Below are 14,476 nucleotides of genomic sequence, written 5' to 3'. Positions count from 1 at the left end.
CTGATCGTTAGTTCATAGCGCACTCCATTTTCTGACAGGAGGACCGGGAAGTTTCTGAAATAAATGAAAAGCCGTTTAAAATCCAGAGTCAGGAACGGAATATCGTATGTGTCTAGACTTTTCAAAATTAGAGAGATTTATGTTCTAAAATAAGAAACAGTATTGGGGCATCAATTTCTCTGTAACTTCCTGCTGAGTTGGAAGTTTAGTATTTCCTGTAGGAGAGCTGGCATCATCATGAAAGCCTGCAGTCATCACTTGTTATTCTAGGGAGCTGTCAGAACTCACAAGTTAAAGAAAATTTAGATTAGGAATATCCAGCTGCAAAAACAATGTTTTGGTTTCTAGGCGATGTCTTTCGAATAACGTGCTGAGCATATTTGTTTCTCCTTTTGTCGTTCACCGCATGAATCAGTAATCTGTCCAATCGCTGGTCCGTGAACTCTATAACTCTGGACAAAAGTCTGGGCTGGGTTTAGCAAGTTTTGATCTTGTAGTGCAATCACAGCTTACTTGTAAACAATGTAGGGGGATTGGGAAGTCCATATTCATTTTGCCAGCCTCATTTGTATGCTTGGACAGAGCCATGCAGCGGGTTGGATACGGACGAGTCGAGCGCTCTGCTGGTCCGTCAATCACCTTGCCCCCTCCTGCCTCACCTCACTATTCTCTTTCTGCAACCCAGTGTGCACACTTCACTCCTCTAGTGCTAACCTTCTTTCTGTGCCTCAAGCTCATTTATCTTGCCCCTGACCTCTCACCCACGTCCTGCCTCTGGCCTCCTCATATTTGACAGACAGTTACCCTCCTCACCCTTCAAAGCCTTATCGAAGGCACATCTCCTCCAAGAGGCCTTCCCTGGCTGAGCTTTCTTTTCCTTTACTTCAACTCCCTTCTGCATCGCCCTGACTTGCTCCCTTTATTCATCCCTCTCCCCACCCCACAGCCCTTATGTACATATCTGTAATTTATTTATTTATCATCAATCGTATTTATTGAGCGCTTACTATGTGCAGAGCACTGTACTAAGCGCTTGGGAAGTACAAATTGGCAACATATAGAGACAGTCCCTACCCAACAGTGGGCTATTTATATGAATGTCTGTCTCCCCCTCTAGACTGTAAGCTCCTCGTGGGCAGAGAATGTGTCTGTTATATTGTTATACTGTATTCATTCCATTCATTCATTCAATCGTATTTATTGAGCGCTTACTGTATGCAGAGAACTGTACTAAGCGCTTGGGAAGTACAAGTTGGCAACATATAGAGACGGTCCCTAACCAACAGTGGGCTCACAGTCTAGAAGGGGGAAACAGAGAACAAAACATATTAACAAAATAAAATAAATAGAATAAATATGTACGAATAAAATAGAGTAATAAATACATACAAACATATATACATATATACAGGTGCTGTGGGGAAGGGAAGGAGGTAAGGTGGGGGGGATGTAGAGGGGGATGAGGGCGAGAGAAAGGAAGGGGCTCAGTCTGGGAAGGCCTCTCCCAAGTGCTTAGTACGGTGCTCTGCACACAGTAAGCGCTCAATAAATACATTTGAGTAACTAACTGACTGCTCCCTGACTGTACCATACTGATCTTATACCAGTGGGTTTTATTTTGGGCATTTTTAAGACTCTGCCTTGTCTTCTGCCTCCAAGATTGGTGATTTGGAAGTAGGGCTTGTCTTCACAGCGATGTGGGAAGGGAATACAAAGGTGCTAGAAAAAGGCAAACGAGCAAGATTCCACAAGTCAACCAATGATATATATTGAGTTTTCACTGTGTTCAGAGCACTGTACTAAGTGCTTGGAAAGTACAATGCACTAATAAAGACAAACAATCCCTGCCCACAACGGGCTTACTATTAGCATTACTGCTACTACTACTACTACTACTATTACTGACCTTTGGAGTCAGAGTTCAGGGGTTCATGTCCCGGCTCTGCCAATTGTCAGCTGTGTGACTTTGGGCAAATCACTTCACTTCTCTGTGCCTCAGTTACCTCATCTGTAAAATGGGGATTAAGACTGTGAGCCCCCCGAGGGACAGCCTGATCAGCTTGTAACCTCCCCAGTGCTTAGTACAGTGCTTTGTACATAGTAAGTGCTTAATAAATGCCATTATTATTATTATTATCACTATTAATGATATTACTACTCCTGCTGCTGCTGCTACTGCTGCCGTTGTTGCTACTTCTATGATTTTATTGCTGCTATGATTTTAATGCTGCTGCTGCTACTCCCTGGCTTGGGAGTCAGAGGTCATGAGTTCTAATCCCGACACTGCCACTTGTCAGCTGTGTGACTTTGGGCATGTCACTTAACTTCTCTGTGCCTCAGTTACCTCATCTGTAAAATGGGGATTAAGATTGAGATCCCCACGTGGAACTACTTGATAACCTTGTATCTATCCCAGTGCTTAGAACAGTGCTTGGCACATAATAAGCACTTAACAAATGCCATCATTGTTATTATTATTACCTTTACTATTCTTTCATTCAACTGTATTTATTGAGTGCATACTGTATGCAGAGCACTGTACTAAGAGCTTGGAAAGTACAATACAGAAATAAAGAGAGACAATCCCTGTCCACAAAGGGCTTACTATTAGCATTACTGCTACTACTAGTAGTAGTACTGATATTACTCCTCCTTCTGCTGCTGCTGCTTTTACTACTGCTGCTGATGTTGCCACGTCTACAATTCTCCTGCTGCTACTACTATTAGCAGTACTGCTACTTCCATGATTGCATTTGTTTCATTAGAGAAGCAGTGTGGCTCAGTGGAAAGAGCCCAGGCTTGGGAGTCAGAGGTCATGGGTTCTAATCCCAGCTCTGCCACTTGTCAGCTGTTTGACTTTGGGCAACTCACTTCACTTCTCTGTGCCTCAGTTACCTCATCTGTAAAATGGGGATTTAAGACTGTGAGGCCCACGTGGGACAATCTGATAATCTTGTATCCCCCCAGTGCTTAGAGCAATGCTTGGCACATAGAAAGTGCTTAACAAATGCCATCATTATTATTATTGTTACTTCTAGTAGTACTGTTACTACTGCTTTACTACTATTACCGATACCACTACTTTGGCTGCTGCTGCTGCTGCTGATGTTGCTACTCCTATGATTCTATTGCTGCTACTATTCATTCATTCAATTCATTCAATCATATTTATTGAGTGCTTACTGTATGCAGAACACCGTAGTAAGAGCTTGGAAAGTACAATATGGCAAAAAAGAGAGACAATCCCTGCCCACAACGGGCTTACAGGCTAGGAGAGACTGTGATTCTACTTGGGCTACTAGTACTCCTGCTACTATTCATTCATTCATTAATTCATTCATTCAATCGTATTTATTGAGCACTTACTGTGTGCAGAGCACTGTACTAAGTGCTTGGGAAGTACAAGTTGGCAACGTATGGAGACGGTCCCTACCCAACAGTGGGCTCACAGTCTAGAAGGGGGAGACAGACAACAAAACAAAACATGTGGTCAGGTGGCAGGTCATCAGAATAAATAGAAGTAAAGCTAGATGCTAGAATAGTAAATATGTACAAGTAGAATAAATAGAGTAAAAAATCTGTACAAACATAAATACAGGTGCTGTGGGGAGGGGAAGGAGGTAGGGTGGGGGGTGGGGAGGGGGAGAGGAAAAAGGGGGCTCAGTCTGGGAAGGCCTCCTGGAGGAGGTGAGCTCTCATGTTGCTACAATTCCTACTACGACTGCTGCCTTTTCTGCAGAAAAAATAACTGCACCATCACCCCATAAAAACAATTAAAATTTCAGTTGAACAATGATCATTCCAAATGTCATTAATCTCTTCCAGATGGAGGCTTCCTTTAACTACCCACGATGGTTCAGTTATAATTTATACAGAAGGCTGTGCAGATATAAAGGATATTATTATGCCTTTAGAGAATTAATATTCCATTTGTACTTAATGCCTATTCTTTAAAACAGTGGTTTTCGTCTATGATCGCATTCGTTTCACTTAAGCATGCTGATGCAAAAGGCATCAGAGATGATCTCCGGCTAGAGGAGACTCCATCACAGTCAATCATTCATTCATTCAGTCGTACTTATTGAGCACTTACTGTGTGCAGAGCACTGTACTAAGCGCTTGGAAAGTACAAATCGGCAACGTATAGAGATGGTCCCTACCCAACAACGGGCTCACAGTCTAGAAGGGGGAGACAGACAACTAAACAAGTAGACGGGTGCCTTTGTCCTGCTTTGTCCTGCAGACAGTCCTGCTTTGTCCTACCCTGGCAGAAAAAAAGAAAGCAACAACTGCATGAAACCAACGCAAAACCTCATAAGGCCTTGTGGTGGTTGTAGCAATTGTTGTGGCTTTGGGTGTGCCTAGACTCTAAACCCTGAGGAGCCTGAAATTCTTCTTCTCTAGTCAGAGCACCCTACTGGTTCTTATTTATACTGTGTATTTGTCCTTGTCTTTCTTGCTGTTTTAGTGTTTTATTGTTTCATTGGTCCTCGTGTGTCTATCCCCAGTTCGCTCCCCCACACTTATATTCAGAGATTGTGAGCACCTGAAAGTGGGTCAGTGTCTGATTGCCATCTAAGTATTCTTTCCCAGTGCTTACTATGATATTCTGCACACAGTAGGGGCTTAGCAAATACTTCTTCAAATGCCATCGAGTTGTTTTCAACCTCTAGAGACTCCATGGAAACACCCTCTTCAGAAAATCCCGTTTTCTGTCATAAAGTCATCCTGGTATGTGTATCCATAGAGTTTTCTTAGTAGAGATATGGAAGTGGTTTACCTTTGCTTTCTTCTGCGGAGTAACAATTTGAGTCTCTGCTGTTGTCTTTGATCAACATTTTGATCACTTGATCATCCGTGGCTCTGTGGAAAGAGCACGGGCTTTGGAGTCAGAGGTAATGGGTTCAAATCCCAGCTCCACCAACTGTCAGCTGTGTGACTTTGGGCGAGTCACTTAACTTCTCTGTGCCTCAGTTACCTCATCTGTAAAGTGGGAATTAAAACTGTGAGCCCCCCTGTGGGACAACCTGATCACCTTGTAACCTCCCTACTGCTTAGAACAGTGCTTTGCACATAGTAAGTGCTTAACAAATAACATCATTATTATTATTATCTGCCTTTGACTCTTTGTCATGCCACTGCTGTCCAGAACAGGTGAATCAACTTTGTCCGATGCTTCGGCTTAGACCTTTCCATTACGGGTCACCCCATATGGCATAGCTCTAAGCTTCATCAGTGTACACAAACTCTCCTGCCACAATAAGGGGCCGATTCATTGAAGAGTAATACTACTATTAAATGGCAAAAATGCAAACATTTCATGAAATAGATTAGCAGCTCCAGAATTTCATGGCTCATCACCTAAGTGACCCCATGTCCCAGGCTAATTTGAACAGTCCTGGAATTCTAAAGACAATCCCAGGTAATTTTAGAGAGAAATGCAGAAAAAGCTCCATCAGCTTCTTTGTCATGGCTCCATACTTGATCGGCACATTTTCCATATTTGGACTTCCACATCGAAATGGGAACATATTTGGCCATGCTTAGTTTCAGCCTGAAAGTGTTCTGGGAAATAGTTTGGGTGTCCCTGATCTCTGGAGAACCTTAACCCCAGTCTTCTGCTTTTCTAGGTACTGAGAGAGGAAATAGAAAGTGAATGCAGGGACCTGGGTATCTAGGAGTTCTTTAATAATAATGATGACATTTATTAAGCACTTACTATGTGCTGAGCACTGTTCTAAGCACTGAACACTGTTCCAAGTGCTGACAATTAGTTGATGATTCAGATAAGATAAGAAACAGAATATTAGAGAAGCATCATGGCCTAGTGGAAAAAGAATAAGCATAATAGTCAGAGGACCTAGGTTCTAATTCTGACACTGCTACTTGCTGGTTGTGTGATCTTTTTTTTTTTTTGGAATGATATTTTTTAAGTGCTTACTGTTTTCCCGGCACTGTACTAAGCGCTGGGGTAGACACAAGATAATCAGGTTGGTCACAGTCCCTGTCCCACATGAGGCTTGCAGTTTGAATCCCCATTTTACAGACGAAGGGACTGAGGCACAGAGAAGTGAAATGACTTGCCCAGGGTCACACAGCAGACAAGTGGTTGAGCTGGGATTAGAACTGATTTCCCTCTGACTCCCGGGCCTGGGTTCTATCCACTAGGCCACACTGCAGGACACTTAACTTCTCTGTACTGCAGTTTCTTCTTTTATAGAATGGGAATTAAATGCCTTCTCTCCCTCCTATTGAGACTGTGAGTCCCATGTCAGCCAGTCAATCGTATTTATTGAGTGCTTATATTGTGAAGAGCTCTGTATTAAGTGCTTGGGAAAGTACAGTATAACAACATAGCAGATGCATTCCCTGCCCAGTCTATAGACAGGGACTGTGTCTTATCTGATTATCTTGTACGTACCTCAGTGCTTAGTACAGTGCTGGGTACATAACAAGCGCTGAACAAATACCACAATCATTATTAGATAAATTCAACGGTTCTCTTTAGGATCCATTTCTGGCTACAGTTGTAGTAAGCCCATTATAAATGTCAATTTAAGTTATCAAATACCGGTTTCCAAAATCAGGTGAGATCTACAAATATACCTGTAAGCCTGTGAGTGTGTGTGTAGCATTCCGATGAACTGTCACTTTCAATTATGAAGAAGCATCTGAAATTTTTAGATAACTGCACCATCCATAGATGAAAATTCTTTCCTTTTTCAGTACCTCCAGCCAAAAAGAATGTAATATTGAAATAGGAATCTATTTCTCCTAGTAGCCAGTTGCTAGATTTGGACTGGTGACATTTATATGAGCAGATAAAGCTGAATCGTATTTTTATTCAGATTTTCACTCTTTATGGTTGGGAAATTGAAGTCGCAGTAAAAAATTCAAAATGATAATTTATCATTCTAGTAATTACATTGAATTTTTTTATCATGAAGATCTTTTATTACATGGACCTCTATCCTTTTCAAGCTTTGATGGAACGTGGACAGTATCCATGCAAGATTCAAAGACATTGTTTCTCCAAAATTACCTTCGGAGATCAAACAATCAGTTGACCAGTCAATGGTATTTACTAAGTGTTTAATCTGGGAAAAGCACTGAACTAAGCACTTGGGAGAGTTCAATACAGTGTGTAGTCAAAAATCCCTGTCCTCAAGAAGCTTGACAATCTAATCACAATTCCAGGATTGTCTCGGCCAAACCAGGATAAATGGTTAATTCAACCAATCAATCAATCAATCACATGTAGTAAGCAGTTGGAAGAGTACAATTTAACAGTATAACAGATTTGGTAGGCATGTTCCCTCCTGAATAGCTATAATTACCTCAGGCAAAACTAGTGACATCAGTGCTTGCAGTCTACAGGATCTGAGAGAATGCAGAAAATTTCCGTCCATGCCTTAATTATCTGAAACCCATAAATCTAAGCAAAGAAGGAATCTGGGGTAGAAAAGGCCACTGTGGGAAGACCATGTTTCCAGCATCTTGAGTCCTAAAAAGAAGTTGAAGGAAAAGTCCAATCACTAAGCTTTATAGGAAACTGTTACGATCCATCATAAAAAGTCCTGATTACTTACAGAATGATATATTTTCCTACCGATTCAGGAGTTCAGATAAAATAACATGACTTAAAATTGTCCGTGCAATTTGCATCGGGTCACGTGAAAGGCCCCTAAAATAAATGCTGAGCTAAGAGTAATGGTGAAAACCAATTAATTCTGACTAGCAATATTTTACCTAACATATTCCTATTTCAACAGTACTTTTCCTACTCGCATTGTTTCCCAAACGGACATTTTAATGGTGTAAATGATGTTGCCATATTGTTTGGGCCCTAGCTACAAGAACCAGCCAAACCTTTTTCATTTTCGATCCTGGGAGCTGTCATTGTTTCAAATTACCCAGCTGCCATTTTCCATGCCGAGAAGAACACTTTGTCCCATATCAGAGCTTACCAGTATAATGTCAGCTTGAATCCTATCCAAACCTCGAACTCACTGGCGTATTCCGAAGGAGCCAGATATTAATGTTTAATAAGGACAGGTCAGCGATGGCCATTTTAAAAGCAGCAGGGGGATTGAGGATTGTTTGAGACCCCAAGATGGTATTTTCTTGACTCTTCTGTGAGAGCAGTGGATGTTTCATTCAATCAATTAATGGTATTAATTGAATGCTTACTGTTTGCAGAGCCCTTTACTAAGTGCTTAGGAGAATGTAATAGAGTAAGTAGCCTTGATTCCTGTCTTCTATCTTTGGCAATTGCAGTTCCCAGTGGCAATGGAACAGCTATTTAAGTCACTTGCTCTGGAGAACATTATTGTCACCATGACACCACGTCTAACTTTGCAAGCGTGGAGAAGAAGAGTGGTTTAATGGATACAGCACGAGCCTGGGTGTCAGAAGGACCTGAGTTCTAATCCCAGTTCTGCAACTTGTCTGCTGTGTGACCTTGGGCAAGTCACTTAATTTTTCTGTGCCTCAGTTACCTCATCTGTCTTCTAATTCCCAGGTCCAGTCTCTTTCCGCTAGGTCATGTTGCTCCTCAATAGAGTTGGTAAATGTGATCCCTACCCACAAGAAGTTTACAATTTAAATGGGTGAGCTAGAGACCAGAATAATATACAGGAAGGGAGAAGCAACATAATTTAAAGATATGTACATAAGCACTCACCACTCAGGGTCGCACCTGGAGAGTTTCCAGTACTTTATCAATCTCGACTTTGGGAGGGAGAGTCAAGCAGAGGAGAGTCAGTGCTTAGAACAGTGTCAGCGCTTAGAACAGTGCTTTGCACATAGTAAGCACTTAATAAATGCCATTATTATTAAGCAGAGGCCTACCCATTCCATTCCTAGCTTGGGCAGTGGCTAGCAAGTGAAAAGCCATCTGCTACAAGTCAAGACTTCCCTGTGTTGGGCAGCAGCAGCATAGCAGAGAGTCGAGGGTGGAGACTCAGGTTTACTGTGTGGAAGGAGGCAATGGAAAACTGCCTTCATTTTTTACCAAGAAAACTCTCTGGATCCACTACCAGAATGACTGCTGATAGAGGTGAGGCCTTCTGGGAGAGATGTGCCCATGGTGTCGCTATGGGTCGGACACAACTCGACGGCATAAGACAACGACAACAACAACAATACAAGTGCTCTGTGTGGCAAAGGGAAGGTAAGGACTTAAATGTTCAGGAGATAAGGACCCAAGTTCATAGGTCAATCAATCAATAAATGATATTTATTGAGAGCTTAATAATAATAATAACTATTATTATGGTATTCGTTAAGCACTTACTGTGTGCCAAGCATAGTTCTAAGCACTAGGGTAGATACAAGACGATCAGACTGTCCCGCGTGGGGCTCACAGTCTTCATCCCTATTTTAGAGATGATGTAACCGAGGCCCAGAGAAGTGAAGTGACTTGCCCAAGGTCACATAGCGGACAGTGGCGGAGCCGGGATCAGAACCCATGTACCCTGACCTCCAAGCCTGTGTTCTTGCCACTAGCTCATGCTGCTTCTCTGTTTAGTTTGCAGAGTACTGTAGTGAGCATGTGAGAAAGTACAATACAATAGAATCGTTATACACATTTCCTGCCTGTAACGAGCTTACAGTTTAGAGGGGAACTATATCCATTAATAGGAATAAATAAGCAATTTACAATACAAACTTTAAAGATATGGCCAGTAGTGCTATGGAGTTGGGGTTGGGGTGAATATCAAACATAAGTGATGTAGTAGCATGGCATAGTGAATAGAGCAAGATCCTGGGAGTTAGAAGGTCATGGGTTCTAATCCTGACTGCCATTTGTCTGCTGTGTGACTTTAGGCAAGTCATTTCACTTCTTTGCCTCTGTTCCCTCATCTGTGAAATGGGGATTGAGACTGTGAGCCCCATGTGGGACAGGGGCTATGTCCAACCTGATTTGCTTGTATCCACCACAGTGCTTAGTACAGTGCCTGCACAGAGGAAATGCTTAAAAAGGAGCACCATTATTGTTATTATTAGTGGGGGAAATAGATTGGGGAGAAGGCTTTTTGGAGGAGATGTGATTTCATAAAGTTTTGAAGATGGAAGAGAACTAGTCTGCTGGTTCTGAATAGTAATAATAATATCAATGGTATTTCTTAAGTACTTACTTTGTACCAGGCACTGTACTAAGCACTGGGGTGGATGCAATCAAATTGGCTTGGAGACAGCCTCTGTTCTGCATGGGGCTCACAGTCTTAATCCCCAATTTACAGATGAGGTAACCGAGACACAGAGATGTTAAGTGACTTGCCCACGGTCACACAGCAGGAGCGGGAGGGAGTTCTTGGTTGGAGAGAGGAAGCAACAGGGAGGTAGCAGATACCCATCTCACTCAGGATATGATGTGACCATGTATCAGAAGATCGAAGCCCTCCCCTATTTGCCCATTCCCCCCATTACCCCCCAACAAAAAAATGTTGGCCATTATGGAAGATTTGAGGTTTCCAGATTAAACTGTATGAAAAACTGAAGGCTGAGATCATCAATTACTGGGGCGCCCAAGGCAAAGCACTTGGTGATAAACTGCAAAACACACCTGACTTCACACCTAATTCATTTTGTTCTGGGAAATACACCTCAAAAGCAGAGCTCACTGATTGAACTTAATGGAGCAAACCAAGTTAGATGAGGCAAGATTTCTTCTTACGCAACCTATAGGGTCAAAATGCTTTGAAATCAATGAAGCCAGCAAATAAATAATCATTGAATAAAATATCTACATCTGCTGTGCTGGAAAAATAAATTTAAAGCTTTAAAAACTGGGGTGAATCCCACCTGAAGGGTCAGGAACCTGATATTTTTGTCCTTTAGCCAGAATATTCTCTAGCTCTTAGTATATTTATTGTTGTCCTTGACTTTTATGCTGCTGTTCCGTTTTCATTATTTCTATCAGCCCTGACTTTGCTGTCCTGTCTAAAAGTGGCAAAATTGCCAGGAGGGAAAGACCAGCAGAATAATCCCGGTCCTAATCCTGTGCGACCTTGGGCAAGACACTTATTTTCTCTCTGTGTCTCAGTTTCCTCAACTGTAAAATGGAGAATACGACTGTGAGCCCCATGTGGGACATGGACTGTGTCAAACCTGATTACCTTTTATCTACCCCGGCACTTAGTTCCTGACACACAGTAAGCGCTTAACAAATACCATTAAAGAACATAACATGGGTGAGGGGTCGGTGACAGGATAGATGAGTTTGAGGTACAGAGAGTAGGCTGGTATTAGAGAAGTGGAGTGTGTTAATTGGATTGAAGTAGGAGATCAGTGAAGTTAGGAGGGAGAGAGTTGATTGAGTGCCTTAAAGCCAACTGTAGAAAGCTTCTGTTGAATCACAAGGTGTATAAGCAACCACTGGAAGCTTTTAAGGAGTGGGGAGATATGGACTGAACATTTGTTTTTCAGAAAAATGATCCAGACATCTGCGTGAAGGATGGACTGGAGACGGAAGAGCAGGAGGTCTCTGAGGAGGCTGATGGTAGTAGTCAAGGTGGAAAATGATTGATGATGAGAAGCAGCGTGGCTCAGTGGAAAAAACCCGGGCTTGAGAGTAAGAGGTCACGGGTTCTAATCCCGGCTCCACCACTTGTCTGCTGTGTGACCTTGGGCAAGTCACTTAACTTCTCTGGGCCTCAGTTCCCTCATCTGTAAAATGGGGATGAAGACGGAGTGCCCCACGTGGGACAACCTGATGACTTTGTATCTACCCCAGCTCTTAGAACAGTGCTGGGCACATAGTAAGCGCTTTACAAATACCATAATTATTTATTATTATTATTATTATCATTATCAGGACCAGAGCTTTCACTTGCCTTTCAAGCAACCCGAATGGAGAGCTCCATTCAGCGATGGGAGAACTTCTTATTTTTCCACCCTCATCCCCTCTCCTGCACAGCAGAAGAATCTGAAAGGCTGCTGCATAAATATCTGCACCTCAAAGACAAAGCTTGCAAAAGCAAGGTGATATTAATTGGAAATTCTTTCTAGGCTGTCCGCTGGTTGTGGGCAGGGAACATTCATTCATTCATTCAATCGTATTTATTGAGCGCTTACTGTGTGCAGAGCACTGTACTAAGCACGTGGGAAGTACAAGTTGGCAATATATTGAGACGAGACGGTCCCTAACCAACAACAGGCTCACAGTCTGTAAGTCTAACATGTCTACCAACTCTGATATGTTGTACTTTCACAAGCATTTAGTATAGTCTTATGCCGTCGAGTCGTTTCCGACCCGTAGCGACACCACGGAAAACACCTCTCCCAGAACGCCCCACTCTCCATCTGCAATCGTTCTGGTAGTGGATCCCCAGAGTTTTCTTCGTAAAAATACAGAAGTGGTTTACCATTGCCTCCTTCCATGCAGTAAACTTGAGTCTCTGCCCTTGAATCTCTCCCATGCCGCTGCTGCCCAGCACAGGTGAGTTTTGACTTGTAGCAGATGGCCTTCCACTCACTAGCCACTGCCCCAGCTAGGAATGGAATGGACAGGACTCTGCTTGAATCTCCCTCCCATAACCAAGACTGGTAGAATCCTGGAAACTCTCCAGATGTGACCCTAAGAGGGGATTTAATATAGTGCCTGCTTGATAAACATGATCGACTGATCAACTGATTGATTGAGTGGATTGATGCGACCGATGAAATTAATCCTATCTATATTTTCATTCAGCCCATCTGTAAATCTATTTCTGGAAAATGCAATTATATTTTTCCCATTCTGAAATGTTTAGGTAATCTTTACTCAATGTTAAAATAAGAATCAATGCTCATTCTCTCTGTATTTTTTCTTAGATTTTCATTATGTGAATTGAAATATTTCTTGTCTTGTAAGCATCAAACAAACAGTCCTGTCATTGATGGGAAGGAAAACATGTGCTGTAAAAGTCCTTCCAGACTCTATCCCTCTAGAACATTTTCCTTTCAGTTATTTTGGTCCTGAAAATAGCAGCATTCACCCCAGTGGGAAGAAATGAGCCATGAGGTAATGGTCTTAGAACAGAGATTTGGGAATCAGCATGGGAAAAGCATAGGACTGAGACCCAGGAGACCTGGGTTCTAATCCTGACTCTGCCATTCATCTTCTGTGTGACCTTGGACAAGTCACTTCACTTGTCTCTCCCTCAGTTAATAATAATAATAATAATGATGGCATTTGTTAAGTGCTTACTATGTGCCTCGCACTGGAGTGGATACAAGCAAAGTAGGTTGGACACTGGCCCAATCCCACATGGGGATCACAGTCTTAATCTCCATTTTACAGATGAGGTAACTGAAGCACAGAGAAGTGAAATGACTAGCCCCTGGCTTATTCATTCAACTGTAATTATTGAGCATTTACTGTGTGCAGAACACTGTACTAAGCACTCGGGAGAGTACAATATAATAATAAACAGACACATTTCGCCCACAATGAGCTTACAATCTAGAGAGGGGGAGACAGATATCAATACAAATAAATTACATAACAGACAAGTAGCAGAGCAGGATTGGGACCCAGGTCCTTCTTACTTCTGGTCCTGTGCTCTATCCACTAGGCGATGCTGCTTTTCCAATGAATTAATTTCCTGTTAATATGATTGGGGTCACACTAAGGAATACTTTTGCACCTGTGGATACTGAACTTTAGCGTTCGTTTTCCCAGCATGCTCAAGGAAGGGGCTCTATAGAATCCAATAGATTTTTCCACCTATAATACCAAGTTCTCAGTACAAGATACCCACAGTTATATAGTGCAATAAAGCTTTCCTCCGAAAAGCTGTACGTGAAACTCTGCCATACGGAAAGAATTTGAGTGCATCACCCCACTAAATGAATACGATAGTAGCAGTCACATGGTTAGCACAGTCTATCTTTAAAAACCGGTAGGAAAAAGAATAAATTTTTCTCCAGAGAGCCCTTCTGTGACAGTCCAAGTGGTGCTTACGGTGACTTCGGACCAAACTGAAATTTCTCGCGCTATTACGGGTTGCCTTCCCCTGACTAAAATGGATTCCTCCAGAGACTAAGTGGAACATAAAGCCAGCCGAGCTTCTGACGGGTTCACTTGAAATCCTTTTTGCCTTGGGAGGGGGATCCCAAATCAGGTCATGTGCCTTGGGATTCATTCCCCCAAACTGGCACCCAGTGGCCAACCATCAATACCCAATCACCACTGCCCAACCACCAGTACCCAGTGTCCAACACAGGAGCCACTTCTACCACCTTTCCAAAAGTAACTTTTCTTTTTACGCTATTTCTTAAACACTTACTGTGTGCCAGGCACTGTACTAAGTGCTGGGGTAGAAAGAAGGTTGGCTACAGTCCATGTCTCACAGGAGCTCACAGTTTTAAGCTCCATTTTACAGGAGAGGAAACTGAGGCCCAGAGAAGTGAAGTGACTTGGCGAAGGTCACCCAACAGGCAAGTGACAGAGCTGGGATTAGAACTCAGGTTCTTCTGATGCCCAGGTCCA

At 42.5% G+C, this 14,476-nt stretch overlaps 1 non-coding gene across 1 annotated transcript; it reads right to left on the bottom strand.

Annotated features, from left to right (window-relative positions):
• Window positions 1-12,452: 12,452 nt before the first annotated feature.
• LOC119947746 lies at window positions 12,453-12,590 on the bottom strand. The gene has a single exon (XR_005456545.1). It is a non-coding gene; the product is annotated as a small nucleolar RNA SNORA7 (small nucleolar RNA).
• Window positions 12,591-14,476: the final 1,886 nt, after the last annotated feature.

The sequence above is a fragment of the Tachyglossus aculeatus genome, chromosome X5 (assembly GCF_015852505.1).
Source record: "Tachyglossus aculeatus isolate mTacAcu1 chromosome X5, mTacAcu1.pri, whole genome shotgun sequence".
Taxonomy (NCBI): Eukaryota; Metazoa; Chordata; class Mammalia; order Monotremata; family Tachyglossidae; genus Tachyglossus; species Tachyglossus aculeatus.
Note: the sequence above shows the minus strand (reverse complement) of the source record. Positions and strands in the feature narration are given on the sequence as shown.